We start from the raw sequence: 14,164 nt of genomic DNA, 5'->3' as shown, positions 1-14,164 counted from the left end.
GTTAAGAACCTTGCCCACCTCATCTGGCTCCACACGCAAATTCACACTACTGTCCTTGACTGGACCTACCCTTTCCTTAACTACCCTCTTTCCCCTTATATAAGCATTAAAAGCCTTGGGTCTCGTTAATCCTGCCTGCCAAAGACATTTCATGGCCCCTTTTAGCCTTCCCAAATCCCTGTTTAAGCTCTTTCCTGCTATCTTTGTATTCCTCAAGAGCCTTATCCATTTTTAATTTCCTGAAACTTATGTATGCCTCCTTTATCTTTTTTACTAAACTCATAATCTCTCTTGTCATCCAGGGTTCCCAAATCTTGCCATCTTTATCTTTCATTTTTACAGGGACATACTTGTCCTGAATTGTTAACAACTGATGTTTAAAAGACTCCCATATATTGGATGTGGATTTACCCTCAAACAGCCGCCCCCAGTCTACATTCCCTAGCTCCTGCCTAATATTGCCGTAGTTATGAAGAAAGGTTGAATAAACTTGGATTGTTTTCATTGGAGTGTGGACGATGAGGGGGGACCCAATAGAGGTTTACAAGATTATGACAGACTTGGATAGAGTGAATAGTCAGAGTCTTTTTCCCAGGGTCAAAGAGCCAATTAGGGGCATAGGTTGAGAGTGAGAGGGGGAAAGGTTAAAAGAGGTGTAAGGGGCATCTCACAGAAGATGGTGAACGCCTGGAATGCACTGCCGGAGGAGGTGGTGGAAGCAGATTCTATAACAACGTTCAAGAAGCATCTGGATAGATATATGAACAGGCAGGGAATAGAGAGATATGGACCACATAGAGGCAAGAAAATATTAAATTAGAGAGGCATGACTTGGTGGGCTGAAGGGCCTGTTCCTGTGTTGTACTGTTATTTATTGTTCTTTGTAAAAGAATATAGGCCTTTATAGCTGGAGGACATAGAATACAAGGGTGCGGAAATAATGCTTTGACTATACAAAACTCTGGTTAGATACTGTGAGCACTTCTGATTACCACGCCTTAGGAAGTACATGTTGACCTTGAAGGGAGCATAGTACAGATTTATTAGGGTGATAACTGGACTCCAAAGGTTGAATTACAAATAGAGATTACACAAACGAAGGTTCTATTTCTCATTTCCTTCACCCCCGCATTTTATCTCTATTCCTGCTCCTATTTTTTATGATTTGATTCTTATGATACCCTGACAAAGCCATATAGTTTTCTTGCTGCTTTCTACTTCGTGAGAAGACTATGATATCCCCAGTCTTTGTGCACAGGGTCATGGTCACATCCTTGATGTAGCGGCGGACAGCGATCAGTGAGACGTTGATGACATCACCGGCTCCAGCTTGGAAGGATCCGAGAAATCGAGGATGGCAATATCAATTACGGCAACTGGCAATGCCATCCTTGCCCTAGTTCTGGGGGTTGTAGGTCTGGTTTGAGAAGGTGGCACAACCCCAGTGAATACATGCTTAGTGAATAGCAGCACCCTTAGACACTGCTTCAGGCTGAGGTGGAGGTGGGAGGAAAACACAGATCTCCATCAAAATCTCCATCTCCATCTGCTGTCCCACCAACAGGACAGAGCCAGGACAGTCGGGAGGCTGTTGACCTTGGAATCCTCCATATTGACTCTGGGCCAATTAAGTCTTATCACATCGAGTCAAACATGAGAAAGGAAGCCTGCTGATTGTTGCCTACCATTTGCACTCAGCTGATGAACTCCTCCATGTTGAATAACACGGGGAAGACGCACTGAAGGTGGTAAGGACACAGAATGGGGACTTCAATATCCATCACTAAGAATGGTAGCACTGATATTGACCGAGCTGGCTGAGTCCTGGAGGACATTTCTGTCAAACTGGTCCAGCGGCAGGTATTGATTCAGCCAACAAGAGCGAAGAACCTAATTAAATTGTCCTCACCAACCTACCTGTCGGAGATGTACCTGTCCATGACAGTTTAGGAAGGAATGATCACCAAACAAGGATTGTGAAGACCAAGTCCCATCCTCACACTGAGGATACCCTGCAGCGTGTTGTGTGGTACTACAAACATGTTAAATTGGATAGATTCGCAACAGATGCAACAACTCAAAACTAAGCATCCGTGAGGTGCTGTGGGCCTTCAACTACAGCAGGAGTGTATTCAACCATAATCTGTAACCTCATGGCCCAGCATTTTCCCTCCTCTACCATTATCATGAAGCCATGAAGGGGATCAACGCTGGTTCAACGAAGAGTGCAGGAGGAAATGTCAGTGACAGCACCAGGCTTAGATAAACATGAAGTGTCAACCTGCCAAAACTACATGCCTGCCAAACAGATAAACAGAGCTAAGTGATTCCACACAGGAGCGAAAATAACAGGGTAGTTGTACCGGGGGACTTTAACTTTACAAATATTGACTGGAAAAGCTACAGTTCAAGTACTTTGGAGGGGTCGGTTTTTGTCCAGTGTGTGGAGGAAGGCTTCCTGACACAGTATGTAGATAGACCAACAAGAGGCGAGGCCACATTGGATTTGGTACTGGGTAATGAACCAGGCCAGGTGTTAGATTTGGAGGTAGGTGAGCACTTTGGTGACAGTGACCACAATTCGATTACGTTTACCTCAGCTATGGAAAAGGATAAGTATATACCAAAGGGCAAGAGTTATAGCTGGGGGAAAGGAAATTATGATGTGATTAGGGGAGATTTCGCTGGCATAGGTTGGGGAAGGAAACTGCAGGGAATGGGCACAATTGAAATGTGGAACTTGTTCAAGGAACAGGTACTACGCGCCCTTGATAAATATGTACCTGTCAGGCAGGGAGGAAGCAGACGTGTGAGGGAACCGTGGTTTACTAAGGAGGTTGAATCTCTTGTGAAGAGGAAGAAGGAGACTTATGTAAAGATGAGATGTGAAGGCTCAGTTAGGGAGCTTGAGAGTTACAAGTTAGCCAGGAAGGACCTAAAGAAAGAGTTAAGAAGAGCCAGGAGGGGACATGAGAAGTCTTTGGCAGGTAGGATCAAGGAAAACCTAAAGCTTTCTATAGGTATGTCAGGAGTAAACGAATGACTAGGGTAAGGTTAGGGCCATTCAAGGACAGGAGTGGGAAGTTGTGCGTGGAGTCTGAAGAGATAGGAGAGGCATTAAATGAATATTTTTCATCAGTATTCACACTGGAGAGGGACAGTGTCGAGGGGAGTACTGAAATGCAGGCTGTTGGACTGGATGGGATTGAGGTTCATAAGGAGGAGGTGTTAGCAATTCTGGAAAGGGTAAAAATGGATAAGTCCCCTGGGCCAGATGGGATTTATCCTAGGATTCTCTGGGAGGCTAGAGAGGAGATTGCAGAGCCTTTGGCTTTGATCGTTCTTTCGTCATTGTCTACAGGAACAGTGCCGGAAGACTGGAGGATAGCAAATGTTGTCCCCTTGTTCAAAAAGGGGAGTAGAGACAACCCTGGTAATTATAGACCGGTGAGCCTTACTTCTGTTGTGGGCAAAGTATTGGAAAGGATTATAAGAGATAGGATTTATAATCACCTAGAAAGGAATAATTTGATTAGGGATAGTCAGCACGGTTTTGTGAAGGGTAGGTCGTGCCTCACAAACCTTATTGAGTTCTTTGAGAAGGTGACCAAAGAGGTGGATGAGGGTGAAGTGTTTGATGTGGTGTATATGGATTTCAGCAAAGCGTTTGATAAGGTTCCCCATGGTAAGCTTTTGCAGAAAATATGGACACATGGGATTGAGGCTGATTTAGTGGTTTGGATCAGGAATTGGCTAGCTGTAAGAAAACAGAGGGTGGTGGTTGATGGGAAATATTCATCCTGGAGTTCAGTTACTAGTGGTGTACCGCAAGGATCTGTTTTAGGGCCACTGCTGTTTGTCATTTTTATTAATTACCTGGATGAGGGCATAGAAGGATGGGTTAGTAAATTTGCGGATGACACTAAAGTCGGTGGAGTTGTAGACAGTGCAGAGGGAAGTGGCAGGTTACAGAGGGACATAGATAAGCTGCAGAGCTGGGCTGAGAGGTGGCAAATGGAGTTTAATGCGGAAAAGTGCGAAGTGATTCACTTTGGAAGGAGTAACAGGAATACAGAGTACTGGGCTAATGGTAAGATACTTGGTAGTGTGGATGAACAGAGGGATCTGGGTGTCCATGTGCATAGATCCCTGAAAGTTGGCACCCAGGTTGATAGGGTTGTTAAGAAGGCGTACGGTGTGTTAGCTTTTATTAGTAGAGGGATTGAGTTTCGGAGCCAGGAGGTCATGTTGCAACTGTACAAAACTCTGATGCGGCCGCACTTGGAGTATTGCGTACAGTTCTGGTTGCCGCATTATAGGAAGGATGTGGAAGTGTTGGAAAGGGTGCAGAGGAGATTTAAAAGGATGTTGCCTGGTATGGTGGGAAAATCGTATGAGGAAAGGCTGAGGGGCTTGAGGTTGTTTTCGTTAGAGAGAAGAAGGTTAAGGGGTGACTTAATAGAGGCATACAAGATGATCAGAGGATTAGATAGGGTGGATAGTGAGAGCCTTTTTCCTCGGATGGTGATGGCTAGCACGAGGGGACATAGCTTTAAATTGAGGGGTGATATATATAGGACAGATGTTAGAGGTAGGTTCTTTACTCAGAGTAGTAAGGGCGTGGAATGCCCTGCCTGCAGCAGTAGTGGACTCGTCAACATTAAGAGCATTCAAATGGTTATTGGATAAACATATGGATGATATTGGAATAGTGTAGGTTAGACGGACTTTAGATTGGTTTCACTGGTCGGCACAACATCGAGGGTCGAAGGGCCTGTACTGCGCTGTTATGTTCTATGTTCTACGTTCTATGTTCTACAACCAATGGATCAGATCTAAGCTCTGCAGTGCTGCCACATCCAGGCATGAATGGTGGTGCAAAGTTAAAGGACTAAATTCATTCTAACAGGAGGGGAAGGCTCCACAATTGTCCCCAATCTTAATGATTGGGAACCCAGCACATCACTGCAAAAGGCAAGGCTGAAATATTTGCATCTACCTTCATCCCGATGTGCTGAGTGGATGATTCATCCCAGCCTCCTCCTGAAGTTCCAGCATCACAAATGCTAGACTTTGGATATTTCAATTCATTTCATGTGATATCAAGAAATGGCTGAATGCACTGGATGCAGGAAAGATTAGGACCTTGACAACATCCTGGCAGTAGTACTGAAGATTTGTGCTCCAGAAGTAGCTGTGCCTCTGGCCAAGCTGTTTCAGTTCAGCTACAACACTGGCATCTACCCAACAATGTGGAAAATTGCTCAGGTAACTCCTGTCAGCATAAACAAGTCAAACATAGCCAATTGTCACCCCAACAGTCTACTTTCAATAATCAACAAAGTGATGGAAGGGGTTGTTACCACTACTATCAAGAGGTATTAACTCAGTTATAACCTTCTCAGTGACGCTCAGTTTGAGTTCTGCCAGGGCCAGTTGACTCCTGAGAAAATGATAACATTGGTCCAAAAACGGACAAAAGAGCTAAACTCAAGAGGTGATGTGAAAGTGATAGCATTTGACCAAATGTGGCATCAATGAGCCCTAATAAATTCAAAGTAAATGGGTATCAGGGAGAAAATTTTCCATTGGTTAGTGTCATACCTGGTGCAAAGGAAGATGGTTGCAATTGCTGGATGCCAATCATGTCAGTCCCTGGACATGTCTGCAGGAGCTCTATATGGTAGAGTCCTAGGCCCAACCACCTGCAGCTAGTTCAACAATGACCTTCCCTCCATCGTATGGTCAGAAGAGGGGATGTTCACTGATGATTGCACAGTGTTCAATACTATTTGCAACTCTTTAGATACTGAAGCTGTTCATGTTCATATGCAGCAAGATCTGGACAGCATTCAGGCTGGGCTGGTAAGTGGCAGGTAACTTTCATTCCACGCAAGTGCCAAACAATGACATCTCCAAAAAGAGAGAATCTAACCATCTCTCCTTGATATTCAATGGAAGCGTTGCTGAATCTCCCACTATCACATCCTGCAAGTTACCATTGGCCAGAAACTGAACTGGTCCAGCCATATAAATATTGTGGCTACAAAAACAAGTCAAAGGCTGAGAAAGTTGCAGCAAGTAACTCATCTCTTGGCTCCCTAAAATCTTGTCCACAATCTACAAGGCACAAGTTGGGGGTGCCTGGATGGTTGCAGCTCCAACAACACTCAAGAAGCTTGACAACAACCAGGACATAGCAGCCCTCTTGATTGGCATTCTGCCTACCACTTTAACCATTCACTCCTTCCATCATCATTGCATAAAGGAAAGGAACATCTGTAATTATGGGTGATTTTAATCTGCAAATGGATTGGGCAAATTAAATTCGTCACAATACCGTAGAGGCAGAATTCCTGGTGTACGGGATGGTTTTCTAGACCAATACGTTGAGGAACCAACTAGAGAGCAGGCCATTCTAAACGGGGTGTTGTGTAATGAGAAAGGAATAATTGGTAACCTAGTTGTGCAAGACTCCTTGGTTATGAGCGACCATAACATGATAGAATTTTTCACCAAGATGGAGAGTGACATAATTGATTCTGAGATTAGGGTCCAGAATCTTAATAAAATAAACTATGAAGATATGAGGCACGAGTTGGCAATGATAGATTGGGAAATGTCACTGACAATAGTGGATAGACAATGGAAAACATTCAAGGAATGCATGGGTGAACTTCACCAATTGTTTATTCCTGTCTGGCGCAAAAGTAAAGCTGGAAAGGCGGCCAAACCATGGCTTACAAGGGAAATTAGAGATAGTGTTAGATTCAAGGGAGAGGCATACAAGTTGGCCAAGGAAAACAGCAGACCTGAGGATTGGGAACAGTTTAGAATTCAGCAAAGGACGACCAAGGGACTGATTAAGAAGGGGAAAATAGAGTATGAGAACAACTTTGTGGGGAACGTAAAAACTGACTGTATAAGTTTCTACAGGTATGTGAGCAGTATAAAATTGGTGAAGACAAATGTAGGTCCCTTACAGTCAGAAATAGGAGAATTTAAAATGGGGAACAAAGAAATGGCTGCCCAACTCAATACATAATTTGGTTCCATCTTCACAAAAGGAGGAGACAAATGATATACCAGAAATGTTGGGGAACATAGGGTTTAGTGAGAGAGAGGAACTGAAGGAGATAAAGTTTAAAGTTTATTTATTAGTCACAAGCAGGCTTACATTCACACTGCAATGAAGTTACTGTGAAATTCCCCTAGTCGCCACACTCCGGCGCATGTTCGGGTACACTGAGGGAAAATTTAGCATGGCCAATGCACCTAATGAGCATGTCTTTGGACTGTGGGAGGAAACCGGAGCACCCAAAGAAAATCTATGCAAGATTAATATTAGTTGGGAAATTGTCTTAGGGAAACTGATAAGATTGACAGCTGATAAACCACAGCACCTGATAATCTACATCCCAAAGAATTTAAGGAAGTGGCCCGAGAAATACTGGATGCATTGGTGGTCATGTTCCAAGATTCTGTACATTCTGGAACAGCTACAAATTGGAGGGTAGCTAATGTAACCCCACTATTTAAAAAGGGAGGTAGAGAGAAAACAGGGAATTATAGACCAGTAAGCCTAATGTCGGTAGTGGGGAAAGTTTTAGAGTCCATTAACAAAGATTTTATAGCAAAACACTTGGAAGACAGAGGCAGGATCAGACAGAGTCAGCATGGATTTATGAAAGGGAAATAATGTTTGACAAATATATTGGAATTCTTTGAGGATGTAACTAGTAGAGCTGATGAAGGGGGGGGGGGGGTGGGGGGTGGGGAGCTGGCCAATGGATGTGGTTTATTTGGACACATAAGAGATTAGTGTGTAAAATTAAAGCACAAGGAGTTGGGGTAGTGTATTGAGATGGATAGAAAACTGGTTGTCAGACAGGAAACAGAGAGTAGGAATAAACTGATCTTTAACTGATTGGCAGGCACTGGTTAGTGGGGTACTGCAGAGATCAGTGCTAGAACCCCAGCTATTCACAATATATATTAATGATTTAGATGAGGGAACTAAATGTAATATCTCCAAATTTGCAAATGACACAAAGTTGCGAGGAGGATGCAGAGATCCTTCAGTGTGATTTGGACAAGTTGAGTGAGAAGGCAAATGATTGGCGGATGCAGTATAATTTGGATAAATGTGAGGTTATCCACTTTGGTAGTAAAAACAGGAAGGCAGATTACTATCTGAATGGCCATAAATTAGGAGAGGGGAATGTGCAATAAGACCTGGATGTCCTTGTACACCAGTCACTGAAGGTAAGCACGCAGGTGGAGCAGGCAGTAAAAAGGGCAAATAGTATGTTGGCCTTCATAGCAAGAAGGTTTGAGTACAGGAGCAGGGATGCCTTGATGCAGTTATACAGGGCCTTAGTCAGACCACACCTGGAATGTTGTGTGCAATTTCGGTCTCCTTATTAAAGGAAGGATGTTCTTGCTCTAGAGCGAGTGCAAGGAAGATTTACCAGACTAATTCCTGGGATGGTGGGACTGACATATGAGGAGAGATTGAGTCAGTTAGGATTGTATTCGCTGGAGTTCAGAAGAATGAGTGGGGATCTCATAGAAACCTATAAAATTCTAACAGGGCTAGACAGGGTAGATGAAAGAAGGATGTTCCCGATGGTGGGTGTGTCCAGAACCAGGGGTCACAGTCTGAGGATACAAGGTAGACTGTTTAGGACAGAGATGAAAATAAATTTCTTCACCCAAAGAGCGGACAGCCTATGGAATTCACCACTACAGAAAGTAGTCGAGGCCAAAACATTGAATGTTTTCAAGAAGCGGTTAGGTATAGCACTTGAAGCAGAGGGGATCAAAGGATATGGGAGGAAGTTGAGATCAGGCTAGTGAGTTGGACGATCAGCTATGAACATATTGAATGGCAGAGCAAGCTTCTATGTTTCAATGTTACATTTCTATGATGACAGCAGTGTGTACCATCTACAAACTGCAATGCAGCAACTCAACAAGGCTCCATTCACTGCTCTTTCCAAGGCCACAGCCCCTATCACCTTGAAGGGCAAGGGCAGCAAATGATGGGAGCACCACCGGCTGCGAGTTCCCCTTCAAGTCACTCACCATCCTGACTTGGGAGTATATTTCTGTTCCTTCACTGTCGCTGACTCAAAATCCTGAAACTCCCTCCCTACTTCTCTTATCCTTTCCCTTTTCTTTCTCTTTCTCTTCCAAATGTAAGTTTATTGAATTATTACCATACAATAAACTATTTTCTGTACTGTTTTTCATTATGATTGTTATTAAAATTTAGCAAATAAAGAAGAAACTAAAACCTGGAATTCCCTCTCTAACAGCACTGTTGGTGTAGCTACACCAGGTCTGGTTCAAAAAGACAGCTCACCATCACCTTTTTCAGGACCATTACGGATCGGCAACAAACGCGAGCTTTGTCTATGTTGCCCACACCCCAAGAAAGGTTAAAAAAATTATATATTCACCTCTGAGGGAGTGCAGCAGTGATTTGCCAGAATGATACTTAGACACCAATAGTTAAATTACAATGAGACATTACACCCACCAAGCTTGTAATCCACGTGGTTTGATCAATATTTTTTGGGATATTAAGGTGAACTGATAAAATTGACGGAGATAAACTATTTTTGCTATTTGTGGAGTCTTGCGCTGGAAATTTACCGCCCCACCCACCACGGAATTGGAGCGGGCGAAGGGCGGACAATGGAAATGTCCTTAGGCGGAATTTTCCAGTCTCATGTCGAGTGAGGCCATAAAATCCTGCAGGACTTGGAAACATTGTCTAAAAACTGAAGATATTTTTCTGGACTGAAATTAGGAAACAAAGGGTGGTGGAAGTTTGAAACTCGAATGCAAATGGCAATTGGTGCTACCATATTTATTAATTTTAAACCTGAGATGGATAGATTTAAGTTGCTAAGTCAGATGAGACAAAGGAGGGATGGGTGCAGTCTGAAGGTGAATCACGATCTCATTCAATGATGGGATAGGCTCGAGTAGCTAAATGGACTTTTCCTGTTCCTATGATTTCATAAGGCACAACTACCTTAAGGGACACTAAATTGTTCTCACTGACTGATTCACAAATTAAATGCTTAACGCTACTTCAGCTTCAGAATCCTTTGCTCATCACTGGCCTTTTGGCTAAGATCAAGTGTAGTATCTGTTCTTATCAGGGGCCTTTTGGCTAAGATCAAGTGTAGTCTGCTGATGCTGCACTTGGTAGTGGTCATTGGGTCACATTATAAGCTTTATATGTTTCATATGAAGCAATTTTTTAAAGCGGTATCTCGGCCTTTTGGCTAAGATGCAAATGAGATCAAGCCTTGGAGGAGGAATTCTCCGCCTGCTCCAATCAGCTTGGCTCATGTAGATCAGGCCCAAGACAGGGTAGAGGATTGCATGCCCTGTCTTGTCAGCCTGGATTGGAAATGTCTCAACTTGTTGAGACTCTGAATTGGACTTGGTTTGATTGAATTGGAAAAGTATAAAAACAAAAAAAAAATTTGTCATCAAAAATGCAGTACATTTTCCTTAAAATTTGAACTTATTTTTACAGTTTCCTTTATGTTTTCATAACATAAGTGGTGCTTTGGCACCACTTCTGACTTTGTGACTTAATCAGATCAGTGTGTTTTTGGTCGAATTAAGGAGCCTGCTGCTTACAATGCGCCGACATGTTTCCCCTGCGGGAAGTGCAAGTAGTGCATTATTCATTAGTTTCGAGTTGATCCCTTGACTTTACCAGCATTTCCCTTTGAGAATAAGTATCTGCTTTGTACACCCCATGCAAGTTACTGTTAGAGTGCCCTAATCATTATGAAAGCACTTCAGTTCCCTTTGGGAAGGTCAAGTTTTAAAAATGTTTTTGAATATCTAAGTCCAAAGTTCATGCTCTACTCCTCCACTAACCAGCACCGAAAAATCTCAAGGTTGCCTGTGTATAACAAGTACATTTTAAATAATGAGTCAGAAATAAACCTATCCAGAAAAAAATCGAAACAGAATTAAATTCAGCTCCATTTGTATCCATTCCTTGTGATATACCAGGTATATTAGTTTGGGGTCAGTAAATGTTTAATATATGTCACACAAAGGTGACTGTATTTAAAATTCTGGATCTGGTTTAATTTTTACCCTTCCTTATCTAACAGTTACTTACCGTCTTTAGTAAAGAAACGAGTCCCGGAGACGCTTTCCACTCCACTACGTTGAAGAATCAGTTGTGCTTTCTATCTTCAGTTTTTATATGGGAGTAAATAAAGAGATGGATCTTTGCCAAACAGTTACGGTTGTTAGTTTATGCCTCACACGTGATTGCTCAGTGAAAAGTCATGGAGGTGATAAGGGCCAGTATTTCAACATTTGCCTTAAGTGCTTTTAAATTGTTGTACTGCTAGCACATTGCGAAGCGTTGAAGGGATCCAGTTGGAATATCAAGAAATGGTTGAAAACACTGGATACTGCAAAGGCTCTGAGCCCTGTCAACATTCCAGTAATAACACTGAAGATTTATGCTCCAGAACCTGCTGCACCCCTTACTAAGCTGATCCAGTACAGCTATGATGCTGGCATCTACCTGACAATGTGGAAAGTTGCCCAGGTATGTCCTGTACACAAAATGATGTGGAGATGCCGGCGTTAGACTGGGGTAAACACAGTAAGAAGTTTAACAACACCAGGTTAAAGTCCAACAGGTTTATTTGATAGCAAAAGCCACACAAGCTTTCGGAGCTGCAAGCCCCTTCTTCAGGTGAGTGGGAATTCTGTTCACAAACAGAGCATATAAGTTCTTTTGTTTCTTAAAGACTTGATTAGTTGTAAGTATTCGCATTCCAACCATTATTCATGTAAATTGAGTTTGTGTCTTTATATGCTCTGTTTGTGAACAGAATTCCCACTCACCTGAAGAAGGGGCTTGCAGCTCCGAAAGCTTGTGTGGCTTTTGCTACCAAATAAACCTGTTGGACTTTAACCTGGTGTTGTTAAACTTCTTACTGTACACAAAAGGCAGGACAAATCCAACCTGGTCAATCAGTCTCTCAATTATCAGCAAATTGATAGAACGGGTCATCAACAGTGCTATCAAGTGGCACTTATTCAGAAATCAACTGCTTACTGGCGCTCAGTTTGGGTTCCACCAGGGCAACTCAGCTCCCGACCACATTACAGCGTTGGTCTAAACATGGACAAAAGAGCTGAATGCCAGAGGTGAGATGAGAGTGACTGCCTTTGACATCAAGGCAGCATTTGACAAAGTATAGCATCCTAGCAAATCTAGAGTCAATGGGAATCAGGGGGAAACTCGCCGCTGGTTGGAGTTACACCTAGCATCAGAGAAGATGGTTTGTGGTTGTTGGAGGTCAATCATCTCAATCCCAGGACTTCACTGCAGGATATGGTGTAGGGTTTCCAGGGTGCACGGGAGGGTCACTCCAGCACCTCCTATGTAAAAGCTTTAAAATTCACCGCTGGTTGGTAAACTCTCCTTTGATGATTGGCTATCCATAATAGGCCACACTTGATTATTCTTTCCACTGATCTCAGTGGAATCCCCTCCGTTAATTGTCTGACTGGATTTTCACTCTAAGATTTGAATCCTCACTGCCTGCAGTATTGAAGCTACTTGTTTCCAGGAGTAACACATGCAGAGGGATTTGGCTCACTGACGGCAACAATCAGAACTGGAGGGAAATCCTCTCCCAACCACGTGGGACTGCGTGACTTGTGACATGGAGGAGGCTGCTGCGGGGATCATGTTGAGTGAATTCTACCTGCGTAATGATGCGGAGCACAAGGCTAAGTTTGCCCATGAGTTCCTGGAGTTTGGGTTCAGGCCGGATGGTAACAGTTGACCAGAAGGTCCGGAGCTTGTGGTGCGGCTGTGAATCTGGAACCTGGGGAGGTTGAGAGGTGGCGGAGGGAAGGCCAAACCCAGGGACCCAGGCCTCAAGCTGCTGCTGAATGTCTCTGAGTCAATGTACAGCAGCAACAGCAATAACCATCCTATACAGCTCCCTCACTGTAAAAAAAATACAGACATTGCAATTCCCTGCACACAGCTTTCCCATAAACAGGCATTTCAGGATCTTAGAAGCTCAAGGTTCCCTAAAACACCATCAATATTTCCAAACACCCTGTGCTGTGTTTGCCTATTGAACATTAATCCCTTGGCTGTGATGGCCTGAGGATGTGAAATGCAATATAGTGTTTGTATTCTGTACTGGCAACTTTACATGGAATTTGCAGCATAGAAACAGGCCATTTGGCCCACCTCATCTATGTTAACTTTCAAGTTCCACACAAGCCTCCTCCCACCCTTCCTGATCATACTATCAGGGTAACCTTCAACTTCTTACTTCCTCAGATGGTTATTAAGACCCTTGAATGCCTCTGTACTATGATGTGGAGATGCCGATGCTGGACTGGGGTGGACACAGTCAGAAGTCTCACAACACCAGGTTAAAATACAACAATTTTATTTGGAATCACAAGCTTTCGGAGTCTCGCTCCTTCATCAGGAGGATCTCCTTCATCAGAAGGAGCAGCGCTCTGCAAGCTCATAATTCCAATTAAACCTGTTGGACTTTAACCTGGTGTTGTGAGGCTTCTACTGTATCTGTACTAGAATCATAGAATGGTTCCAGCAGAGAGGAGGCCATTTAGCACAATGGAAGATTTTCTGGTTACTGGGGTTGGAATGCGGGGGGGGGGGGGGGGGGGGGGGGGGGGGAGGAAACAGGAAATCCCACAGGAATTCCAAAACACAGTTTATGCCAGTGAGATTTCCTGTCCTGATTGTCCCCACCCCTCGCTAGTGACATTATGGGAATCCTGATGTTCAGTGTTGGGGAGCGGGGTGGGGGCTGGTTTCTTAGAAGAAGGAAGAAATTAAATCTGTTCAGTAACCAGTTTTATTTTGAAGATTCACTTCTGAAGAGTGTGGCTATTTTTGGATCATGTGTGGCAAAATACATAGGCAAATATTGAGCCTGTTTTTTGATCCCTGATTTACAATGTTGCTGGTTCTTTGTCCTTTTTCTGCTGGGAGCAGAATCCGAGGGGAATTCCATTGTGCCGGTGGGGGCGGGGGAGGGGGAGGTTCTGTATCGGGGCACCCTTTAAAAATGGTATCCCAATCTTAAAAAAAAATGATTGAATACAA

The 14,164-nt window shown here is 43.5% G+C and overlaps 1 protein-coding gene and 1 pseudogene across 3 annotated transcripts in view; one reads left to right on the top strand and one right to left on the bottom strand.

The window, feature by feature from the left end:
- Positions 1–14,164, bottom strand: part of LOC144494918 (placenta-specific gene 8 protein-like) — a 35,412-nt gene that overhangs the window by 15,193 nt on the left and 6,055 nt on the right. The window contains exon 1 of one of the 3 annotated variants that reach the window (XM_078214520.1): positions 11,162–11,299. The exons of the other annotated variants lie outside the window; for them this stretch is intronic. The gene's annotated coding sequence lies outside the window, so the exon portion shown is untranslated. Of the gene's footprint in view, positions 1–11,161; positions 11,300–14,164 lie in introns of those variants that run through there. 3 annotated transcript variants of the gene reach the window in all.
- LOC144502114 (U2 spliceosomal RNA) lies at positions 10,121–10,277 on the top strand (annotated as a pseudogene).

This window comes from Mustelus asterias, chromosome 1 (assembly GCF_964213995.1).
Source record: "Mustelus asterias chromosome 1, sMusAst1.hap1.1, whole genome shotgun sequence".
In the NCBI taxonomy this organism is placed as follows: domain Eukaryota; kingdom Metazoa; phylum Chordata; class Chondrichthyes; order Carcharhiniformes; family Triakidae; genus Mustelus; species Mustelus asterias.
This window is presented reverse-complemented; position numbering and strand designations above follow the sequence as displayed.